General features: G+C 41.9%; 1 long non-coding RNA gene across 1 annotated transcript in view; it reads left to right on the top strand.

Moving 5' to 3' along the window:
• Positions 1–20,720, top strand: part of LOC129635169 (uncharacterized) — a 28,665-nt gene extending 7,945 nt beyond the window's left edge. The window contains exons 3-6 of the long non-coding RNA XR_008706134.1: positions 8,088–8,179; positions 13,114–13,253; positions 17,561–17,677; positions 20,550–20,720. This is a non-coding gene — a long non-coding RNA (uncharacterized LOC129635169). The remainder of the gene's footprint in view (positions 1–8,087; positions 8,180–13,113; positions 13,254–17,560; positions 17,678–20,549) is intronic.
• The last annotated feature ends 534 nt before the right edge of the window (positions 20,721–21,254 follow it).

Genomic DNA, 21,254 nt, shown 5'->3' with positions numbered 1-21,254 from the left:
CGGCCCTTCTTGAGTTGACTGGCTGGTTTACAAACAGCTGTCATACCTGCTTGGTAATAAATGTTTGTTTGTGCCCAAACACTTGGTTGTAGACTGGTTTTCATTGCAACCCAGTCATGGCAGTAGGGAAGAGAAGCCAGAAACCCTCACATACCACCAACAAATGGAAGTTACTCTACTTACCAAATGGGTAGGATGGTCATAAATGCCACAACTGACTTAGCACAAAAAATAGTCTACTTCAGGAAATTTAACTGTGAAGAAGAATGATAAAGCAGTGCCATTTTTCCATTGACCTGAGCATCTTCAAATGGCGTGAGGTGAGAGTTTTTATTTTTAGCAGGTGTTTGTGGTTTATGCTACGGGATGTACACTAAAATTCAGCTTCCCCTTTCCAATTCCAAGGAATCCCATTCGAGTCACAGTGTATATCCACTGAGGATCACATCTCACTGATGCTCTTACAGATCTGATCTTGTAGGTCTCAGACCTGTACCTGCTCTGTGGACTTGTGTCTTCATTTCCTTCCTGAAAACAGTCTTGAAGGCTGTTTGATCCTGCTGTGTTACAGGGTTTTGTTTTGTGTTTGTTTGTTTGGTGGATATGGACTTCCCTGTATCTCATAGAATCTGCCTGCTATGCAGGAGACACAAGTTCGATCCCTGGGTCGGGAAGATCCTATGGAGAAGGAAATGGCAACCCACTCCAGTATTCTTGCATGGAGAATCCCATGAGCCTGGTGGGCTACAGCCCGTGGGGTTGCAGAGTTGGACAAGGCTGAGCGACTAACACTGCCACCTTGGTGGGTATTTTGCTTTCCTATTTTTACTATGTCATTTTTTTGAACCTTTAAGATCCAGGGGGGTTTGGGTTGAATTACACAGGGCTGCCCTGGCTCATCCCATCCCCACCTCCCCTTCATGAAGGTTTGCTGTTCATAGATTCTTACTGCCCATTGAGCTCATTCAGGCCAAAATTGGAACTTGGAATCCAAGGCCTGGATTTTTCTCTGACTCAGTTTCCTGTGTTCTGAAAAAAACTCCTTTTCCCTATATTAATTGTCATTCTTCTTTTGTTAAGACTTAAGTGGTGTGAAGGTAAACTCTCATGTTCTCTTCGAGGGCCGACTTGAGCCTTTTAAAATCCTGGAAGCATCCCAACCAGTGAGTTGTGTTCCAGCCCTTTCCGAGCATCATTCACTGCTCTCATTTCACAGATGCAAACACAAAAACACATCCTTTTGTACACACACTCATAAATATTTTCCCAAGGTCAGGAATAATAGTGTCAGGAAGGCCTTATTTTACCAAAGAACAGGATGTTCTGATAAACTCAATATTCTGAGAATTATCATCTGTACCTATCAAGGTTCCGGCCATAGCCTCCTACTCTCTCTCCACTGAGAAAGCGGAAAGCCTTTCATCTGCCCTCACTACCTTCTAAACTGTTCTCATCCAAGGAATCCAAATATTGGCTCGATGTTTCGCAAATTGTGAGAGATGGAGATTTATATTACAAAGGAAAAGAAGGAAGCTTTTACAAATGAGAATTTTTCAAGTTGCTCCAGTGTGTTCATCACAGGACTATTTCTGCATTGACCTTAGTATTGTTTTGTTTTTGCCTTTGACTTTCGTCTTGATGTCCAGCAGCTCTAGAATGTCTGGTTTTCATTACTGGCTGGACTCCTGCGTTAGCCAGGTTTTGCCATTATTATATTTTTGGTGGTGAGTGGGGTGTACTGCTTTGTCTCAGTCAAAAGCTGCTCCTAACCCAAAGAATTCATCTCAGGGGAGCCTGAGTCTAGGTCACTTTATTTGCATATCTCATGTGTTTAAATAAAAATGCTCTTACTCTGTGAGATGTTACTAGATATTCTTTGAACAAGAAACAATGCCCTTTTCCTACTACAGTAATCTAAATATATATACTTATATATATATATATGAGAAAAATATTAAGCACACATGTAGTGTTATTATTACCCAATAATCTGACTTTCAAATCATAAGAAAAACAGGTAGTTGCAAACAGCTGATGCAGATGTGAACATTATTCCATCATGCCCAGGAAAGATTGCCTGGAAAAGTGTGGATTTTCCATAATTTAGAACCTGGTTCAGATACCTGGTCTTGTCACTTCCAAAGACTGACATGACTCTTTGACACAGAAAATGCTAGCACATAGGGGTTGAGCACCACAGATTTTGGAGTCAAAGATACTCCGGTTTTTGTCCAGCTGAGGTCTCCTGAGCTGAGCATATTCCTTGTATATTTGGGATCTGGTTATTTCCTCTGTGGGCTTCCCTGGTGGCTCAGATGGTAAAGGGTCTGCCTGCAGTGCAGGAAACCCAGGTTCGATCTCTGGTTTGGGAAGGTCCCTTGGAGAAGGGAATGGCTACCCACTCTAGTATTCTTGCCTAGAGAATTCCATGGACAGAGGAGCCTGGCAGGCTACAGCCCATGGGATCTCAAAGAGTCAGACATGACTGAGAGACTAACACTTTCACTAATTCCTCTATAAATGAGAATCCAAGTATCTTGCTCATAATATCATTGTACAGACCTAAGGGTATGATGCATACGTACAAACACACATAGCAGGCAAGAGGGGTGAGAATGATAACTATGATTATCCTAAGAATGATTATAAAGCAGAATTTATAGAAAGAGATGTTAAGAGACTGAGATACTCGTAACTCACAGAAGTCAAATTATCAGTTCAGTTGCTCGGTTGTGTCTGACTCTTTGTGACCCCATGGACTGCAGCACCAGGCTTCCCTTCCATCACCAATTCCTGGAGCTTGCTCAAACTCATGTCCATTGAGTCGGTGATGCCATCCAACCATCTCATCCTCTGTTGTCCCCTTCTCCTCCTGCCTTCACTCTTTCAGCATTCAACCCTCCAGCATCAGGGTCTTTTCCACTGAGTCAGTTCTTCACATCAGGTGGCCAAATGACTGGAGCTTCAGCTTCAGCATCAGTCCTTCCAATGAATATTCAGAACTTATTTCCTTTAGGACTGACTGGTTTGATCTCCTTGCAGTCCAAGGGACTCTCAAGAGTCTTCTCTAACACCACAGTTCAAAAGCATCAATTCTTCAGTGCTCAGCTTTTCTTTGTGGTCCAACTCTCACATCCATACATGATTACTGGAAAAACCTTAGCTTTGACTAGATGGACCTTTAGTTGGCAAAGTAATGTCTCTGCTTTTTAATATGCTGTCTAGGTTTGTCATAGCCTTTCTTCCAAGGAGCAAGTGTCTTTTAATTTCATTGCTGCAGGCACCATCTGCAGTGATTTTGGAGCCCAAGAAAATGAAGTCTGTCACTGTTTGCATTGTTTCCCCATCCATTTGCTATGATGTGATGGGACCAGATGCCATGATCTTAGTTTTTTGAATGCTGAGTTTTAAGCCAGCTTTTTCACTCTCCTTTTTCCCTTTCATCAAGAGGCTCTTCAGTTCCTCTTCACTTTCTTCCAAAAGGGTGGTGTCATCTGTATGTCTGAGGTTATTGATATTTCTCTTAGCAATCTTGATTCCAGCTTGTGCTTCAACCAGCCTGGCATTTCACATGATGTACTGTGCATATAAGTTAAATAAGCAGGGGGAAAATATACAGCCTTGATGTATCTCCTTTCCCAATTTGTAACCAGTCCATTGTTCCATGTCAGATTATATTTAGAAACTATGTTGTGCAAACAAGACAACAAGGAGAAATGGTCAAATCTAGGATGGAAATTTTAAATGAGTCAGGTTATGGCAATCTAAGGTTCCCATCTCATGAGATGAGTGTAGCTGACTCCAGGACCACACAGGTGGATCAGGGGAGAAAGGCACCCACGGTCTCAGGAGAGCATCATAATTCCTTTCAGCTCACTCAGCAATCTTCGTCCCTGATACAGTCTTTAATTACTCTAAGACCTTCAGTCTGTGTCTAGGCATGTCTTCCCAGTCTTTGCATCACGCCCTCTCATTAAGATGGTGGTATATTTCTTTTACAATTTAGTTTTGGGGGAGGACAGCTGTGTTCACTCATATGTGATAATAGAGTTGGGAGGCTCAGATTGGCAATTAGATTTCCTGTTATTCACACACCAAAAAGTGCACTGACCTCAGAATGTCTCAGCCGGTTCTATTCACATGCACTTAAGCAGGGAGGAGCAAAATACTTGAGAAGTGGGGGGTAGGTGAGGAGGGGCGCAGGGCTTGGGCACAAACATTTGTTGACGCTGCTTTAGCGCCTGCACAATAGCCAGGGCTCGTAAAGTAAAAGATTGTATATAATTTTTGATCATTGTTTTTCTAAACTTTTTTCTTATAAAAGTAAAAACCATAATACACAGCCTCTCCAGTTTTTTGCACCTCCCTCTTAACTCAACCATCATCAACTTTCTTTGGATATCTCCAAGCAGGCCACCTCTTAGAAGCTGACTGATTAATTAATTGATTTTTTAGATTAGTTCTTTAAAAATGTTTTTAATGACATTTATAGTTTTTATGACATTATATAGTTGATTTGCAATATTGTGTAAGTTTCAGTTCTATAGCACAACAATTCAGTTGTATAGATATATAACTTCTAGAATAAATATATTCTAGAAGCTGATTTACTGAATGACCATTTTGCCAAAGGCAAGTGAGTATAAGTAATTGAGTATAAGAATGTATTATTACCTTAAAAAGGAACAAAATTGTGCCATTTGCAGACACGTGGATGAAGCTGGAGATGCATACAGAGTGAAGTAAGTCAGAAAGAGGAAAACAAATATCGTATATTAACACACACACACATATATATATATATATGGAATCTAGAAAAATGGTACAGATGAACCTATTTGCAGGGCAGGAATAGAGACACAGATGTAGAGAACAAATGTATTGACACTGAGAGGGAAAGAAGGGTGGGGTGAATTGGGAGATTGGAATTGACATCTGTACACTATGGATACTATTGGGTCCTGGGGTCAAGAAGATCCCCTGGAGAAGGAATGACTACCCACTCCAGTATTCTTGCCTGGAGAATTCCAAGGACAGAAGAGCCTGGCGGTCTACAGTCCATGGGGTTGCAAAGAGTTGGACACAACTGAGTGACTAACACTTTCACCTCATAAAATAGCTATCTAAAGAGAGCCTAGTGAGCAGCACAGGGAACTCCACTCAGTGCTCTGTGGTGACCTAAATGGGAAGGCAATCCAGAAAAGAGGGGATGCATGTGTACATATAGCAGAAACCAACACAACATTGAAAACCAGCTATACCTTTTAAAAAAAGGATCATTATTATGCATTAGAGATTTTACTGTTAAGGATTCTTTACATAGTCAATAAATGTACATTCTGGAGTACCTTCTTGAATGAGCGTGTGAGTGCTGTCTCTTCAGTCATGTCCGACTCTTTGTGAGCCTATGGACTGCAGCCCGCCAGGCTCCTCTGTCCTTGGGATTCTCCAGGTAAGAATACTGGAGTGGGTTGCCATGCCCTCCTCCAGGGGATCTTCCCAATCCAGGAATCAAACCTGCATCTCTTATGTCTCTTGCATTGGCAGGCAGGTTCTGTACCACTAGAACCACCTGGGAAGCCCACTTTCTTGAATATCAGGAACTATTGCCATTGATATTTGTGTGAGTGATAATTATCTTGAAAAATACATTGATAAGACTGCTCACTATCTGAGATTATGCAATAGTTTAGTCACTACATGCTTCTCACCCTCTGTGGAGTCTCTCTCCTCCACCAGCGCTGCCCCCCTCCCCAGCTTCCCCCTTTCAAGTTTCCTTTCTCTGCTCTTCCTTCAGCCTCTTCGTCTCTTGTCTTGGCTTCAGTTGGAACAGTGGAGACTGTGGCAGGAACAAATTAAATGTTCCTTAAAACACTGTAAGGAGGACATGATCAAAACCATGAACCCCAATGAAATAGTTGAATGGTATAAGCAAATGTGATGAATTGGGTTTTTGGTGAATTGGCCTTTTCACTAATTGGCTTTAGGCAAATTGCCCACTCAGTTACTGGACTTCTGGGAACTTACCTGACCTGGCATGTTCTGGGAAGAGGCAGACCAGTGAAAGCATGGAGCTCAGGAGAGATTTTTTTTTTGTATATAAATTGGGGACCTGCAGTAAAATGTAGTTCTGTGCAAGCAGAGCTGACATGAATCAGCCGACCTGGAAGTGGAGGTTCAGTAACTCTATCCAACACCAATGACTGAACGTGACTTCCTGTGTGTGGGGTCACTGGGAACTTCGTTTTATTGAATTTAGAAAATTATGAGAAGGACCTGGTTTATGTGATGCATAAGACCAACATCCCTTTTAAATCAGTAGGCAACAAAACTATTAAAGTGCCTGATGAGTATGCCTGGCATATTTTTAAAATATGAGGCATCAAATCGTTTTTGTCTAGTGGTCCTTGTTGAAATCCCAAAACCATAGCTCGGCTTCAAAGAGTTACCATGTGTTAAGTGCTTCATTTTGTTTCTCTTATTTAATCATCACAGCAACCCTAGGAAGTGAACACTTTTATTACCCTCACTTTACAAGGGAAAACTGAACTTCAGTTCAGTTCAGTTCAGTCCCTCAGTCGTGTCCGACTCTTTGTGACCCCATGAATCGCAGCACGCCAGGCCTCCCTGTCCATCACCAACTCCCGGAGTTCACTCAGACTCATGCCCATCGAGTCAGTGATGCCATCCAGCCATCTCATCCTCTGTCGTCCCCTTCTCCTCCTGCCCCCAATCCCTCCCAGCGTCAGGGTCTTTTCCAGTGAGTCAACTCTTCCATGAGGTGGCCAAAGTACTGGAGTTTCAGCTTTAGCATCATTCCTTCCAAAGATATCCCAGGGCTGATCTCCTTCAGAATGGACTGGTTGGATCTCCTTGCAGTCCAAGGGACTCTCAAGAGTCTTCTCCAACACCACAGTTCAAAAGCATCAATTCTTTGGCACTCAGCCTTCTTCACAGTCCAACTCTCACATCCATACATGACCACAGGAAAAACCATAGCCTTGACTAGATGGACCTTTGTAGGCAAAGTAATGTCTCTGCTTTTGAATATGCTATCTAGGTTGGTCATAACTTTCCTTCCAAGGAGTAAGCGTCTTTTAATTTCATGGCTGCAGTCACCATCTGCAGTGATTTTGGAGCCCCAAAAAATAAAGTCTGACACTGTTTCCACTGTTTCCCCATCTATTTCCCATGAAGTGATCAGACTTATTCAAGTTAATTTACCTATAGTCTTTCTTCTACTAAGTGAGGATTCAGGGCTTGAACTAGGGCTTCCCAGGAGGGAAATCTATATAAAATATGAATGAAATATTTTTTTATTTTTCTTCTTATTAAATCTTTGGCGCTAGTGGTAAAGAACCCACCTGCCAGTGCAGCTAGATTTAAGAGAAACAGGTTCGATCCCTGTGTCAGGAAGATACCTTGGAGGAGGCCACAGCAAGTGGCCACTCCAGTATTCTTACCTGGAGAATCCCATGGACAGAAGAGCCTGGCGGGCTACAGTCCATAGGGTTGCAAAGAGTCAGACAGGACTGAAGCAACTTAGCAGGAGCACGAAGCATCTAGACCACCATTGTCCACTAAGAATATAAAGTGAGCCATATATGCGATCTTGCATTTTCTATTTTAAAATTAGAAAGAAAGAGGTGAAATTAATTTAATTTACCATAGTATATCTTACTTAATCCAGGATAACCAAAACACACTGTAATTTCAACATGAAATCTATATAAAATATGAATGAGATATTTTTTATTTTTCTTCTTATTAAATCTTTGAAATCCACTCTGTGTTTTATACTTCCTGCATACCACGTCTCCATTCAGGAAAGCTGCATTTAAAGTACTCAATAGCCACACATGTGAAGTGGCTATTTTACTGGAGTGGTCTGTGGACCAGTGGCATAGCTGTTCCCTGCAAGTTTATTAGAAACTTAGGTTCTCAGATCCACCCCATTTCTACTGAGTTAGAATCTTCACTTTAACTAGATGCACAGAGGAGTCACGAACATGTGAAGATTGGAGAAGCACGTTCTTCACCATTTTATTGCTGCTGCTCCAGGGTGCCCGTTCACTGCCTCCTTGCAGGATCCTGGATTGATGCCTGTTACATGGCAGCCATCTGCGAGGTAACGCTGATGCCAGAGTTACATCATGAAGAGTCCATGCTTTGGGATGAGGTAGGTCACAAGCTATAGTATTTTCTGATTGCACACAATTATTTGACCACAGTGAGCCTTAATGTCTGCTTCTGTAACATGGAGATGACAGCTGAATCAGTTGTATATTAAGTGTTCTTTAAGGAAAGAACAGACTCCCAATTTTTAGGTGAGGACACTGTCTCCATAAATATTTGTGATTCTCAGTCTTCTTGTGACTAAGTTCTCAGCAATGAGAGGTTAGCCTAAGTGTTCTCTCTAACTTCTGGAAAGCATCATTAAAGTTTCAGACCCAGTCTAGAGTTACATCCCTTTCTTTTCTTCCATTCAACTTCAGCCTCAAGTATAAACATGGTAACAGCCCCAGTAACCATCCTAAAACATGAGGTGATCTTATGGAAGTCATACCCTGGGATGGTAAAGAAGAACGATAGCAGGTTCCCAGATTCCTGGCTGCTGTAAACCTTTCATTCAAGCCTAATCGCCTTCTTTGTGTTTCTTCTTTGTGTTGTACAGATAAACTACGTTACTCTATATATAGATCCTTCAGTTCAGTTCAGTTCAGTCGCTCAGTCGTGTGCGACTCTTTGCGACCCCATGAATCGCAGCACGCCAGGCCTCCCTGTCCATCACCAACTCCCAGAGTTCACGCAGACTCATGTCCATCAAGTCAGTGATGCCATCCAGCCATCTCATCCTCTGTCGTCCCCTTCTCCTCCTGCCCCTAATCTCTCCCAGCATCAGAGTCTTTTCCAATGAGTCAGCTGTTCGCATGAGGTGGCCAAAGTACTGGAGTTTCAGCTTTAGAATCATTCCTTCCAAAGAAATCCCAGGGCTGATCTCCTTCAGAATGGACTGGTTGGATCTCCTTGCAGTCCAAGGGACTCGCAAGAGTCTTCTCCAACACCACAGTTCAAAAGCATCAATTCTTTGGCACTCAGCCTTCTTCACAGTCCAACTCTCACATCCATACATGACCACAGGAAAAACCATAGCCTTGACTAGACGGACCTTTGTTGGCAAAGTAATGTCTCTGCTTTTGAATATGCTATCTAGGTTGGTCATAACTTTCCTTCCAAGGAGTAAGCGTCTTTTAATTTCATGGCTGCAGTCACCACCTGCAGTGATTTTGGAGCCCAAAAAAATAAAGTCTGACACTGTTTCCCCTGTTTGCCCATCTATTTCCCATGAAGTGATGGGACCAGATGCCATGATCTTCGTTTTCTGAATGTTGAGCTTTAAGCCAACTTTTTCACTCTCCACTTTCATTTTCATCAAGAGGCTTTTGAGTTCCTCTTCACTTTCTGCCATAAGGGTGGTGTCATCTGCATATTTGAGGTTATTGATATTTCTCCCGGCAATCTTGATTCCAGCTTGTGTTTCTTCTAGTCCAGCGTTTCTCATGATGTACTCTGCATATAAGTTAAATAAGCAGGGTGATAATATACAGCCTTGATGTACTCCTTTTCCTATTTGGAACCAGTCTGTTGTTCCATGTCCAGTTCTAACTGTTGCTTCCCGACCTGCATACAGATTTCTCAAGAGGCAGGTCAGGTGGTCTGATATTCCCATCTCTTACAGAATTTTCCACAGTTTATTGTGATCCACACAGTCAAAGGCTTTGGCATAGTCAATAAAGCAGAAATAGATGGTTTTCTAGAACTCTATTGCTTTTTCGATGATCCAGCGGATGTTGCCAATTTGATCTCTGGTTCCTCTGCCTTTTGTAAAACCAGCTTGAACATCAGGAAGTTCACGATTCACGTATTGCTGAAGCCTGGCTTGGAGAATTTTGAGCATTACTTTACTAGCGTGTGAGATGAGTGCAATTGTGCGGTAGTTTGAGCATTCTTTGGCATTGCCTTTCTTTGGGATTGGAATGAAATCTGACCTTTTCCAGTCCTGTGGCCACTGCTGAGTTTTCCAAATTTGCTGGCATATTGAGTGCAGCACTTTCACAGCATCATCTTTCAGGATTTGGAATAGCTCAACTGGAATTCCATCACCTCCACTAGCTTTGTTCGTAGTGATGCTTCCTAAGGCCCACTTGACTTCACATTCCAGGATGTCTGGCTCCAGGTCAGTGATCACACTGTCATGATTATCTGGGTCGTGAAGATCTTTTTTGTACAGTTCTTCTGTGTATTCTTGCCACCTCTTGTTAATATCTTCTGCTTCTGTTAGGTCCATACCATTTCTGTCCTTTATTGTGCCCATTTTTGCATGAAAAGTTCCCTTGGTATCTCTAATTTTCTTGAAGAGATCTCTAGTCTTTCCCATTCTGTTGTTTTCCTCTATTTCTTTGCATTGATCGCTGAGGAAGGCTTTCTTATCTCTTTTTGCTCTTCTTTGGAACTCTGCATTCAGATTCTTATATCTTTCCTTTTCTCCTTTGCTTTTCGCTTCTCTTCTTTTCACAGCTATTTGTAAGGCCTCCCCAGAGAGCCATTTTGCTTTTTTGCATTTCTTTTGTAGGGGGATGGTCTTGATCCCTGTCTCCTGTACAATGTCACGGACCTCATTCCATAGTTCATCAGGCACTCTATCTATCAGATCTAGGCCCTTAAATCTATTTCTCACTTCCACTGTATAATCATAAGGGATTTGATTTAGGTCATACCTGAATGGTCTAGTGGTTTTCCCTACTTTCTTCAATTTAAGTCTGAATTTGGCAATAAGGAGTTCATGATCTGAGCCACAGTCAGCCCCCAGTCTTGTTTTTGTTGACTGTATAGAGCTTCTCCATCTTTGGCTGCAAAGAATATAATCAATCTGATTTCGGTGTTGACCATCTAGTGATGTCCATGAGTCTTCTCTTGTGTTGTTGGAAGAGGGTGTTTGCTATGACCAGTGCATTTTCTTGGCAAAACTCTATTAGTTTTTGCCCTGCTTCATTCCGTATTCCAAGGCCAAATTTGCCTGTTACTCCAGGTGTGTCTTGACTTCCTACTTTTGCATTCTAGTCTCCTATAATGAAAAGGACATCTTTTTTGGGTGTTAGTTCTAAAAGGTCTTGTAGGTCTTCATAGAACCGTTCAACTTCAGCTTCTATCCTTAGCAGGCAGTAGATAAATGTTGGTCTTTTAAATAGATATGACAGACACGGCACTGGCCCTCAAGGAACTTGAAATAGAGCATAAACAATAAAGGAAATAAAAATGTGTAAAAAGCATTTGTCTAGAATTTCATGCATTGTTTCTTGCCTTGGGCATGCACATATAAGTGCATATCTTCTGACCTAAACTTTGTAATAGTATACTGCTACAGCTAATGCTAAATATGTTTATGTCTAGGTGAGAGCCTTCCTTGAATTGGTAATCAGATCTCTCCAGTGACAATGGTGCTTCTTAGTTAAATTTGTCTCTACTGAGTTGCTTTAAAGTTTTTATATAGTGTCTACTACCTTAGCAACATTGCTAAGACCTTAAGACTTTGGAGTAACTCACTCTGGATTGTTTCTGGTCATTTATATATATATATTTAATGGTATTAGACCATAGAACCAGGATGCAGAGATTTTCCTCAGGTGTACATGTTATTGTTTATTTTGAGATGAAGGGTAGAGCAAGTAAGAAATCAACACTTGAATTTCTAAAAACCTTTAGAAAAAGTTCTTAGGCCATGAAGGAACTATATATTAGGCTTATCCAAATGTATTGTATCACAGATGAGGAAATTGTGATCCACAGGTGGAAAAGGACTTGTGCCCACTGCATGTTGCTTACGAGGGGGGAGCAGGCAGCAGGGCACAGCAGGGTGGTATCCAGAGCCACGTGTCTTCCAGGGCACAGGATTCTGCATGTGCACACACATACATCCACACACGCACATATACGTGTAGTACTGGTGATTATTTTACATGAGGGCACGACAGTGGGTGTTCACCATCATGATCACATGAGCTCTTTCAAGAACCCTGAGAAGTAGACATTACTTCCTCTTTCTACAGATAAGGAAACTGAGATAAAGGTCATTTGAATCCAAATGTATATTTATTATTTCAAGCATATACTGCAATAATTAATAATGATTTTTGAAACTGTTAATACGGCATAACAAATATTGTTCAGAACCTTTAAATAATGAAATGAAGGGAAAGTGATTGATGGAAAATACTATGAGAGAATATTTTCATGAAATAACATAGAATATTATATTCTTGTGTTGACATATATTTTCCAAAGTTAAATCATAATACAAGGCATAAAAATAGAGTTTAACTTACATCACACTTCTAATCCTTATAGGTTTATTTGACGTAGTAGTATTCTTAGCATAAAACAAGATGGCTTTTATGTTTAATTTTCACTTATTTAATTGCACTGAAGCCATGAATCTGTCAAGAAAAAGCCCCATTAAGGAATTCTTCCCTTTTTGTGAATGTGAGTCAAAAGAAGAATGTCAGCTTTCCCAACTTAGTATAGAATGCAAAATTAGAATAAATGTAGCCAATTGTCATTGTCAACGGAAAACCAGGGCGGCCCTGAGTGATTTGGGCATCACAAGTTTTCAATTTTTTCACACTCTCAGCTGTGTTGTTTGGAAAGTAATTATAGCAATGGGAAATATAGCAGATTTGTTGGCTGTGAGCAGAAAGATAGTCACTATTTTTCCTCATTTTCTTTAGAAAACCTCATTTTCATAGAAAAGCTCCATGACGCACTAGAAATGTTGAAACTTCTTGTCTGCATTTTTATAAACTTCTCAAACAAGATGGAATAGCAATTCTGGCACGATTAAAGTAAAAACTGCTTGAAATGAAGAAAGCCCCAATACTGAACTTGGCAAATAAAAAAACAAAAAACAAATTAACAACAGATGACTGCTTGACAAGAGCATGGTTTATTGATCAGAATCTGCTGAAGAATAAAAGCAACTCATTTATTGAGCATGGAAGCATTTCTTATATGTATCACATAAGAATAAAGAAAAAGCACTCTCTCTTTCTGTTCCAGGAAAGGACTACTACATGGAGAAAGAGGGAGGTTGTCACCAAGCAAGATGCTGGGCCTGACGCCATCACCTCCCTGAAATGATGGCAGCTTCCAGCCAGCCTTCATCCTTCCATCCTTACAAAGCTACACCTGATGACCATGTATGCACTGACCTGTTCAGTTAGTTATTCTATATGGGAATGGACATATTTTAGCTCATTGGGAAGGGACTCTGGGAAATTTTTATAGCAGGCAATGGCATCATTTGCATAAACAAGTCATTACCATAAAAACATGTTTCCACAGCGGGTGGGCTGCAGACTTTGGAATGAAGGGGCGGTTGAGGAAACATGATGGAGTCCTGATCTTTTAGAGGTTGCTCTGAGCTCTGATGGGAGAAGGCGATGGCACCCCACTCCAGTGCTCTTGCCTGGAAAATCCCATGGATGGAGGGGCCTGGTGGGCTGCAGGCCATGGGGTCGCTACAAGTGGGACACGACTGAGCAACTTCACTTTCTCTTTTCACTTTCATGCATTGGAGGAGGAAATGGCCACCCACTCTGGTGTTCTTGTCTGGAGAATCCCAGGGACAGGGGAGCCTAGTGGGCTGCTGTCTATGGGGTCGCACAGAGTCGGACAGGACTGAAGTGACTTAGCAGCAGCAGCAGCAGCAGCAGCTGAGCTCTGATGGGGTACTGGATACTAGCCCTCCCTGTGTGTCTAACTGATCAAGGTCACCGAAGAGATTGTATCATTCTGTTCAACTACAGGGCACTGTTCAAATACTAAGAAATCCTCAAATTCTCGCTCTGTAGCTGAAAAGAGAATGACTATCCCCATATTCCCTGAGAAGCCTTTTTTGTCGCAGTGGCAAAGTGATTCATCCACACAAGGTCACTGGTAAATTGAAATGTGAGCCAGGACTTTAAGGGAGTTACTAAGTGTTTTGACAAGGTGGGATGAGCCAGGTTAATAGAAAAAGCCACTTAGAAAGGGGATATTTTTTATCCACACACTTTGGTTGGAAACCTTACATGAAGATTGATAGCAAGTTGGAAAAATTGCAGAGAAAAAGAGAGCAGCATTACTGCATGTAAGGAGAGTAATTTGGTTTTAAACACCTCATAAGCTACCAGTGGGAGCTACTGAAAAGGCCAGAGGGCGCTGGAGTGGAATTGAAAAAATGGAAGTTATTTCAGGAAACGGGAAACAGGGACCAAAATATGGGCTAGGAAAATTCATTACAAACATGTCAGTCCTTATAAATGAAGAGAAATACTGCAACCCTCCACCAGCCAGGACCAAAGCACGCTTATCTCTAACCTCTTGTCACACACACGGAAGGGACATGCCCAGGTTTTTCTTGTAATGCCAAACAGTCCCTTCCTCTCTCCATCATATCTCTTGAAGACTTATTTTATAGACCTTTATTTTCTTGCCCACAATTGTATTGTAGGACTTTTTTTTTTTTAAATGTTGACCATTTTTAAAGTCTTTATTGAATTTGTTACAATATTGCTTCTGTTGTTTATGTTCTGGTTCTTTGGCCATGAAGCATGTAGGGTCTTAGTTGCCTGCTGCTGCTGCTGCTAAGTTGCTTCAGTCGTGTCTGACTCTGTGCGACCCCATAGACGGCAGCCCACCAGGTTCCCCCGTTCAGGGGTCAAATCAGCACCCCATGCATTGGAAGGCAAAGTCTTAACCACTGGACCACCAGGGAAGTCCCCTAGGTTGTATATAACAAGGCAGAGAAGGGTCCCTTTTCAAGGGCAGGTCAAAGACTTGGGACTGGAAACTCAAGCACAGGTGATGGAAATGGCAAACAGATCTCAGTGGCCATCTATGATGTTTAGGATGTTCTGAAAGTTTAGGTTAAAATTGGTGGCCACATCTAGAAACAGAATGCTGGGAGGAGTGTGATTCTGGGTGGAGCTGGCTCCATCCAGAGAAGGGGACAGCTCCTAGGTCCTGCCCATCCAGGGGCAGCACATCTGAACCTTTCAGCATGTTAGGAGCAGAAAAGGGGCCTGGCTGTGGGAAGGGACAGGATTTAGTGGCTTGCAGGTGAGTCCCAGTCTCTGGAGACCCTTAGTAGAAAGGCTGCTGTAACCAAGAGTCTATCTACATGACTTAACCCCTCCATCTGCCATGCCAGGTTGACTGGTTACACAGAAGTAGCAAAGATGGTGTTACAACTCTGATTATTAGGACAAAGATTTGATTTGGTAGTCTCATGAACATTTCTCCTAATTGTTACTTTACAGGATGGGAAGCAACACTTTGATATGAAAACAGAGCTTACTCAGTGAAGGGTTTACCACGGCTGGGTCCTATGGTCAAGTGTCAACTGCATGGCCCCTGGATGAAGGGAAGCCATGTGGATGAACACAGTTGATGCTTCAGCTCTGATTCCAATGATTCACTCAGCGTGGGAAACATCCAGCTCTCTGTTCAAATATTCATTCCAGTTCCTGGCTGCTTTAAGGCCTTTAATAGATCTGACAAAAATCCGTTAAGTACTGAAAATTTGTCAGCAAAAAAGTCAACTTGTAGAGAGAGTTTGTCCATTTTGCTTTATTTTGGCTCAGGCAAAATCTTGTAATCTCTTTCTAGCATCAGCAGTTGAAACAAGTTTGCTTCTCAATTTAATTAATCAAGGATCCCTCTTTAATTTCATGATAAAATCTGTTGCTAAGATGGCCCTTCTGTTGAGTCAGCAAAATACTAGAGATAGTTGTTTCATCCTTTCTTCTGAATTCTTCAGGTGTGTTTTGTATATTTAATTGCTTAGGATGGTAATTTAAAATTAAGATTATAGACAGGATACTTAGACATTTGAATCTTCTTACACCCTGCAATGAACATGAAATGAACCCTGCAAACAAGCAACATACGTAATACAATCCTAAACTGCCACTTGTTCCTTGGAAGGAAAGCTATGACAAACCTAGACAGCATATTCAAAAGCAGAGATATCATTTTGCTGACAAAGGTCCGTCTAGTCAAAACTATGGTTTTTCCAGTAGTCATGTACAAATGTGAGAGTTGGACCATGAAGAAGACTGAGCACTGAAGAATTGATGCTTTTGAACTGTGGTGCTGGAGAAGACTCTTGAGAGTCCCTTGGACTGCAAGGAGATCAAACCAGTCAATTCTAAAGGAAATCAACCCTGAATGTTCATTGGAAGGGCTGATACTGAAGCTGAAGCTCTAATCCTTTGGCCACCTGATGCGAAGAGCAGACTCATTGGAAAAGACCCTGATGCTGGCAAAGATTGAGGGCAGGAGGAGAAGGGGACGACAGAGGATGAGGTGGCTGGATGGCATCAGACTCTGGAAGATGGTGAAGGACAGGGAAGCCTGGTGTGCTGCAGCCTATGGGGTTGCAAAGAGTCGGTCACCACTGAGAGACTGAACAACAGCTCTGCTTCCAGCAGGGATGTGTTCCTTCCCTGAGTGCATCCTGGATTCATGGCTCTAGGGCTGGAATTCTACCTCTCCTTATCAATGGACACCCTTCCCAGCACCCTCCACCTGATGGTCCTATTTCCCTTCTAGAGGAGCTGAAGCTTAGCATTGCGTTAGCCAGGGCTGATTTCCTGACCACTTTTTCTCCCCATGTGAGCTGAGTTAGCACTCTCTAAGGTCCGCCAGCACCTGAGACCCATTTCCATCTCAGCATTTCCCGAGCTGTGTCATTTCCAAATATTTAGCCATCTGTTTCCTGACGCACTCCCTGAGGATGGAAATAAATCCACCTTGTATATAAAGCCCTACCACAGAGTGAGCCCTGGATAAGTGTTCTCATTGAGAGAAAAAAATCATGACTAGATCTCCTGGGATGACCACTCCCTCCCTGGTCAAGCTCTTCACCCACAGGACACAAACTCAGACTCCCTTTTCTTCGTCATGAAACAATGAATGCACATCTCTCATGCCTTCTTCTCCCCAAGCCACATTTTAATTCAAAAAAATGTTTTATATGATATTTCAGACTTTATAAATGTCTAGAAATAATTGTAAAGGCTATCAGCTTATTAAAAAATAAAAGGTTTATGGTACTGCTTCAATTTTCAACATTTCTATGGGGAAATATATTGTATCCATGCTCACCCTATTTGCCTCACCTGGTCACTTTATACCATTTCCTCTCTTAACAAGTTTGCCTTTTGGGCCCTACCATAGCAGGTAGTTAAAAGTTCTTTGAATTCTAATGTAAACTTAAGGTTTTAAATATGTGGGATTTCCATTTTTTATTGTCATGTTTACAGTTTACAGAAATATAAGGTAGCTTCAGTCTTCAGTACAATCTCTCTTTCTTTTTTTTGGCCACAGGGCATGTGAGAATCTTAGTTTCCAGACCAAGTATCAAACTCTCGCACCCTATATTGGGAGCTCAGAATCTTAACTACTGGACCATGAGAGAAGTCCTACAATCTCTCTCTCTCTCTTTTTTTTTCTCTTTCAGGTGTCATAAAGCCTGGAATGTCCAGGAAAAGAGAACTCACCAAACTTGAGATCTGCCTTCCTCTTGATATGCAAGGGACAAGATTTGTCAGTTGGAGATGACCAGACATCACTTACGGTAGTTTGTTCATGATCTGAAATCCTTGTGTAAACAGAGAGTGATAAATCAGGGCAAATAAATCCAGCTGAAACCAACACTTACTCTCGGCAAGTGCGTCAGCCAGCGTGAGGGTGTGGTGTGTCTCAGAGTGTCCCAGGCACAGCTGGAGCCCCACCTTCGTGCTTTCTGAAGCCCAGCGCAGTCCAGGGATGTTCAGGACATACAGTTCAGATGTTTCTACACTGAAATAACAAACATGTTGCTGGAGAACATGTTCTCCAAAACTAGACTTGTTCATGAGGAAATTCTGAGGTGGTTTTCCATGGCATTTGTTTAAAATAGGAAATAGTGATTTCCTCAGAGAGTAAGAGGAAAGGGACTTGCCTGGTGGTCCAGCAACTTGGCCTCTGTGCTCCCAAAGCAGGGGGCCTGGGTGTGATCCTTGGTCAGGGAACTGGATCCCACATGCACAGCTCAGGATCCCACATGCTGCAACTGAGACTTGGCAAAGCCAAATAAATAAATACTTTCTGAAAAGAGTAAGAGGAAAGGAACTTCCCTGGTGGTCCAGCGGTTAAGACGCCATGCTTCCATTGCAGGGCATGCAGGTTTATTAATTCCTGGTCCAGGAACTAAGATCCTACACACCACATCATGGTGTGGCCAAAAAAAAAAAAAAAAAAAAAAGAATAAAGGAAAAGAGAAACTTGAGGCAGAGTATTGGGGTGAAGCTTAGAACCTGTGTAGTTGCCATAAGGTAGGAATTTGAAATGTGGAAACATCTTTTGCTGTTGTCAAGACAGCTGAAGGAGAAGTCCACGTTTTCTGTACTGCTGTGCCCTCAAAACATGCAATCCTAGTGCTCAGTCTTCTGAGAGTTCTCCAGTAGAATTTGTCCGGTACTCCTGTTGTCTCATGGAGCATTGATAGCAAGAATAAGCCTTGCTCAATGCAGATGTTCTTCTAAGCACCTTACCTGTATGACCTCATTTAATCATCAAAGCTGTCCTTTGAGGTAGATGTCATATTATCATCACCCTCATTATTCAGATGAGGCAATTGAGGCCCAGAGAGGGTAAGTCACTTGCCCGAGGTCACACAGCTGGTGAGTGGTAGAGCAGGACCAAACCCGGGCAGTGTGGCTGCAGAACACACTGCTCATAACCCTCATGTCATGCCACTTCCCATTCCGCACCTGCCTCCACCAGAGTGCTGGCCCTGCTAGAATGCAGAGCTGGTTTGTGACTATCTCCTTTGCTACCTGCAAAGCCAGTATCCTGCTAACTCCTATCTTCTAAATGCCACCAAAATACTGTTCGTTATTGGATACATGAAGACTTGTTGAATAATAAATACCCTTTCTGTTGATTCAAGTATTTGAGTTATTGGTAAGACTTAAATACAGGTACAAGGAAAGAAGTAAGGGGGAAAAATGAATAAAGCATTATTGTGTGCAACAGAGAACAGCATATGCAAAGGTCCTGTGGCATAAAGGGGAGCCAGAAGAAAGCAAGAAGAAGGAGCAAGAAGAAAGAAGGCCGTAAAAGGAGGAATCAGATTAACCTTAGAATCTCATTGGTTGGGTCCTCTCTCTCCCTGATGTTCATGAATCATTTGGAATTGACTGCAATCGATAGGCTTTTGGGTAAATGCATTCTTAGGAATAAACTGCATTCTATTATTTTCATGACACCAACATTGTATTCCAAATGATTCCCACTTTGCCTCTTCAAAAGGTATCCCTTCTATACAATCAGACAAATGAGAGAGTTTTAAAGGTCATATACCTTGTCTTTTTTATTTTCAGAACTTTCAGAAAAATAAGGAATCTTGGACATATAGTGATTCTACCAGTAGTATTCCAGTCCAGGGTATGACAGGTGCTGCCAGTACTAAGCTAACTGAAGAGAATATTTTTTGAGAGGTAAAGAACAACTTTAATCTTTTCTTTTGGAAATTTAAAGAGCCGAACTTCCCTTCCAGGAATAGAAAGAGCTGCTCTGTGCTCAGCATTATCATTGCACCAAGAGAATTCCCATGGAGTTACTTAGGAGGAGAAACAGAATTTGTTCTTTCCTGCGCTCTTAAAAATAGGTTCAGGATATCAGAACTGAAGTACATGTTTATCTCGGCCTCCCAATTTATCCTCTGCTGTTTTACAGTCTTCCTGTCTGTGTGCATCTCTCTCAGGGAACCACATGGAAAACAAATGTCTGGTGAGTAGAGTCTCCTGAGAAATAAAAATGTAGAGGTAAAATGTATTCCTCAGTAAACATATTGCTGGGGGATGTGGGGGAGGAAGGCAACTGGCAAACAGACTTTTCCAGAAACCTAGATACACTGTGAGACTAACTGGAATCTTCTCTCAAGGGAAGTCATAAAATGCCACAATGTGGAAATGAGTAAAGGACCAAGAGACGTGGTAGGGGGAACACGCATTTCCCCCACTGTCCCCGTGTGGTACTGTGTCTTCACATAGCTTGTGGGATCTTAGTTCCCACACCAGAAATTGAACCTGGGCCCTCAGCAGTGAGAGCAGGGCGTCCTAACCCACTGGACCACCAGGGAATTTCTGATGTTGTGTTCACAGTTGCAAAGGGCCCTGGTGACCAGGGAGAGTTGTGAGTGGACAGTTGTCCTGCGGGCGGGTGGTTGGTACCTGATAGGTTCCCTAGAGACAACTAAGCTGATGAAAATGCTCAATATATAGGAAAAAAGCATTGATCACAAGTCATGATGGATGAGACTGCCAATGTGTGGCTTGTGTATTGGGTTGCTTTTCTTTGATATGGTCTTTGGTAATGGTAAGCAAAGACACTTGCTACTGTATGGAATTGTGTTCAAAGCAAAATTCACATGCAAGTCCTCCTATTTTATTTTCTTTTACCAGTGGTGACTTGGAAGATGGGTATTGGATTTTGGAGTTGTTTGGATCTTAAGCAGGATCACTCTGCAGAGATGAATGCATTTTAAAGATGGCGGAATTTTGGTCTGAGGTGTTGTCTAGTGGGGGGGGTCGCATTAATTGAGGGTCTCATTAATCACCCTGTTCCTCAAAAAACCACATAGTCACCATCTTAAATGGCCTGGGATCATTGTCATTTAAACTCTTACCTGGTTTTCTAAATTTTAAAATCATTTCAGACTAACAACAACCAAACTTCAATAATCATACAAAGAACTACTGTTTACTCAGGATTCCCCAAGTGTTAGTCTTTTTCACATTTGTTACTTATTTTCTCTGTTTCCTTGAATTATACACTCACTGATTTATTAGGGCACATTAATATTTTCTTTTTAAGCTGCTTCTAAAAATCTTAGTTGGTATTTAATTTTCACGGCCTAACATGACAAGAATGATGTAATTTATCCATGTTCAGAGAACTAAATATAATGCAATCATCATTTGCTTCTATAGTTAAGATCAGTTAAAAACTAGGGTAGAGCCCAGAATTCCAGGAGCAGGTCTAATGAGAAACAGGGACAGGAAAGATGCCCCCGAGCCCTGGTGTTTTGTGTTTCAGCCTCACAGACCTCTCGTTTCAAAGCAGAGCCCTGAGCATGTGCTCAGGTGCGTGCTCTTTGCCCAGCGAAG

Source organism: Bubalus kerabau, chromosome 20 (genome assembly GCF_029407905.1).
Source record: "Bubalus kerabau isolate K-KA32 ecotype Philippines breed swamp buffalo chromosome 20, PCC_UOA_SB_1v2, whole genome shotgun sequence".
Taxonomy (NCBI): Eukaryota; Metazoa; Chordata; class Mammalia; order Artiodactyla; family Bovidae; genus Bubalus; species Bubalus kerabau.
This window is presented reverse-complemented; position numbering and strand designations above follow the sequence as displayed.